General features: G+C 42.5%; 1 non-coding gene across 1 annotated transcript; it reads left to right on the top strand.

Annotated features, from left to right (window-relative positions):
* The first annotated feature begins 2501 nt into the window (after positions 1-2501).
* LOC119930144 lies at positions 2502-2639 on the top strand. Its single transcript, XR_005451634.1, has one exon. It is a non-coding gene; the product is annotated as a small nucleolar RNA SNORA7 (small nucleolar RNA).
* Positions 2640-4054: the final 1415 nt, after the last annotated feature.

The raw sequence follows: 4054 nt of genomic DNA, 5'->3' as shown, positions 1-4054 counted from the left end.
AGACACTTGTGTTAGAAGCTTGAGATGCTGTGAAATAAAATCCCTGAACAGAGACCTAGAAATCTCTCAAGACAACCACCACGAGCAGTCCGTGTCTTTAGAGAACACCTTACCCCCTCACACTTTCCAGGAGAGAGAATGGAAAAATCCACATCAAAAGGAATGCATTTATAAAGGCTGAAACAGTTTATTTGTGACTAAGTCACCTTGTAGAAAATGAACAGAGGAAAGAAAATCTTAATGTTTAAGTCCTTCAGAGTGGATATATATGCATATACAGTCAGTATATGGGATTATATGTGTTGCTCAGTAATAATAATAATAATAAAAATAAAAATAATAATAATAATGGCATGTGTTAAGCACTTTACTATGTGCAAAGCACTGTTCTAAGTACTGGGGGAATACAAGGTGATCAGGTTGTCCCACTTGGGGCTCACAGTCTTAATCCCCATTTTACAGACGATGTAACTGAGGCACAGATAAGTTAAGTAGAGAAGCAGCGTGGCTCAGTGGAAAAGAGCCCGGGCTTTGGAGTCAGAGGTCATGGGTTCAAATCCTGGCTCTGTCAACTGTCAGCTGTGTGACTTTGGGCAAGTCACTTAACTTCTCTGTGCCTCAGTTACCTCAACTGTAAAATGGGGATTAAGACTGTGAGACCCCTGTGGGACAACCTGATCACCTTGTAACCTCCCCAGCGCTTAGAACAGTGCTTTGCACATAGTAAGTGCTTAATAAATGCCATTATTATTATTATTAAGTGATTTTCCCAAAGTCACACAGCTGACAAGTGGCCGAGTCAGGATTAGAACCCATGACCTCTGACTCCCAAGCCTGTGCTCTTTCCACTGAGCCACGCTGTAGGTATGATCCTATACAGTAGAGAAAACAGAGATCACAAGGAGCAGCCAAGGCACCTGCACTGAATTCACAGACTAACAAAACCAGCTGACACCAGACAACGACCAGGATTCTGGCAACAATTTAGCAAAATTTGGCTTCCCCCAAAAAAACCACCAGAACAATTGCAGATGGAGGTGGGGGCATTCTGGGACAGAGGTGCCCATGGTGTCGCTATGGGTTGGAGACAACTCAACAGCATAAGACAGGACAAGAAGTCCATATCTTCATTCCTGGTGGCCTTTGCCTTGAACACTGAGAAATGGAAATCACTGGGGAAAAAAAGGTGGTTTTTACAGCAAATTTTCTTAGGAGTCCCCTGAAAGAAGACAGGGCCTCACCTGCTATAGTCACTGCCCCAGTGGGAACAGGACTAGGATGGACAAATGATGACAGAGTGAGGGAATATGATCTATTGGAAAGAGCACAGGTATTAGTACCAGAGGACCTGCATTCTAATCCTGGTTCTACCATTTGGTCTGCTGTGTAACCTTGGACAAGTCACTTAACTTGGGTGTCTCAGTTTTCAATATATAGAGTAGTACAGTGCTTGGTACATAGTAAGCATTTAAATATCACAATTATCACTACTAGCACACGAGTGATGTTGCACATACTGCTATCTCTATGATCAATTCATTCTAGTTCCCTGTCTGAAAGGTTTTTGATTGGATGTAGTCTCATCCATCAGTTATGATGGGACACTCCATTATGATCAGTGCTGTGAGAAGTAAAGAGGAAAAAAAATCTCAGTTTCCAAGTGGAAATGTGACAAGCTTTCCGACGAACGTGTATTCCTGCCCACTGAGGAGAACTCAGACAGGTTAAGACTGATCTTTCAGCTTTGTGGTTTCAAACTGACAAATTAAACAGCGGTTTGTTTTATGCAAAAATTGACAATTAGTTAATTACTTCTTTCCATCTCTAATGTGTCCTTTTAAGGTTTCTAAAAAGCATCGTTTCATTTTCTATTCAGCTCCAAAAGGAATTCACTCACAGCAAGGACGATCATCTTTCAAACCCTGTCAGCCTTTACAGTTCTCGGCAAAGAAAGCTCCTTTGGTATTTATAAACAACTTACAACTATACACAGCACCTCCTTTTGAACTGGTTTCATTAGAGATCCATTTTAAGGATTGTGATCCAATGGGCAAGGGAGCAAAACAAAAAAAAAAAAACACAATAAACTTTTTCCTATCTGATTTTTCATTTCAGTCTCTGATCAATCAATGGTATTTACTGTGTGCACTGTACTGAACACTTGGAAAGGAATAATACAATAAACATTATTATGGTACTTGTTTTACTATGTGCCAAACTATCCTAAATGCTGGGATAGATACAAGATAATCAGGTTAGACACAGCCTCTGTCCCACATAGGGCTCATGCAATTTCCATTTTACAGATGAGGTACTTGAGACATAGAAGTTACTTGCCCAAGGTCGCACAATAGACATGTGGTGGATCAGGAATTAGAATCCAGGTCCTTCTGAAACCCAGGCCTGTGCTCTATCCACTAGGTTGGTAGTCGTGATCTATGCCTACCAAGGAGTTTACAGGCTACAGGCAGAGATGGATTTTGTGAAAGCCACCATTGTAGTTCCTCTTAGGCTCGCACCTGGAGAGTTTCCAGTACTCTACCCGTCTCGGCTATGGGAGGGAGAGTCAAGCAGAGATCTACCCATTCCATTCCTCGCTTGGGCAGTGGCCAGCGAGTGGAAGGCAATCTGCTACAAGTCAAAACTCAACTGTGCTGGGCAGCAGTGGCTTGGGACAGAGTCGAGGGCAGAAACTCAGGTTTCCTGTGCGTTCTATTTATTTTATTTTGTTAGTATGTTTGGTTTTGTTCTCTGTCTCCCCCTTTTAGACTGTGAGCCCACTGTTGGGTAGGGACTGTCTCTATATGTTGCCAATTTGTACTTCCCAAGCGCTTAGTACAGTGCTCTGCACATAGTAAGCGCTCAATAAATACGATTAATGACGATTGATGATGGTGGTAAACCACTTCCGTATTTTTACCATGAAAACTCTCTGGATACGCTACCAGAACGATTGCAGATGGAAAGTGGGGCTTTCTGGGAGAGAAGCGTCCATGGGGTCACTATGTGTCCGACACGACTCGACAGCATAAAACAACCACTGTAGCTAAAGCGACGTAACGTGTAATTGTACTACTGAGGAAGGTGGGCAGCCACAATCTGACTTGGCTCTGGTATTTCAGCCAGCTAGTTCCATGGTAGACCTTGGCAAAAGATGGGGCAGAAGCCATAAACTCAGTTTTACCTTGCCAAATGCTTTGTTCTGATAGTCCATTTCCAGAGCAGTATAGAATCTAACTTTGATTTTACCTTACTGGAGGCAAAACATGACAGAGGGTTTTTCGGTCATTTTATTACATAATATAAACTCCCTATATCACATTAAAGATCACATTAAGCGCAGAATTCAGGACCTTCTGTTATGTAGAGTTCTGTCAAACCACTGTGAGCATTTAAGAGTCTAGACAGCTAGAAAAATGCTAGGGCAAGGTGTTTATGCTATATATAGAGAAGCAACGTGGCTCAGTGGAAAGAGCCTGGGCTTTGGAGTCAGAGGCCAGGGGTTCAAATCCCAGCTCCACCAATTGTCAGCTGTGTGACTTTGGGCAAGTCACTTAACTTCTCTGTGCCTCAGTTACCTCATCTGTAAAATGGATATTAAGACTCTGAGCCCCCCGTGGGATACCCTGATTACCTTGTAACCTCCCCAGAGCTTAGAACAGTGCTTTGCACATAGTAAGCACTAAGTGCTTGGTACAGTGCTCTGCACACAGTAAGCGCTCAATAAATACGATTGAATGAATGAATGAATAAATGTCTTTATTATTATTATTATATGGCATGCCATACAAATAAAAAAAAAAAACACAGTTCACTCAGTAGTGCTCCACAGAAACCTTCTTCAGGTTAAGGGATACATAAACTGTACTGAGTGATTTAAGGAGGACATCTGAGGACAGCGTGGCTCAGTGGAAAGAGCCCGGGCTTTGGAGTCAGAGGTCATGGTTTCAAATCCCAGCTCTGCCAATTGTCAGCTGTGTGACTTTGGGCAAGTCACTTAACTCCTCTGTGCCTCAGTTACCTCATCTGTAAAATGGGGATTAAGACTGTGAGC

Source organism: Tachyglossus aculeatus, chromosome 6 (assembly GCF_015852505.1).
Source record: "Tachyglossus aculeatus isolate mTacAcu1 chromosome 6, mTacAcu1.pri, whole genome shotgun sequence".
NCBI lineage: Eukaryota > Metazoa > Chordata > Mammalia > Monotremata > Tachyglossidae > Tachyglossus > Tachyglossus aculeatus.
This window is presented reverse-complemented; position numbering and strand designations above follow the sequence as displayed.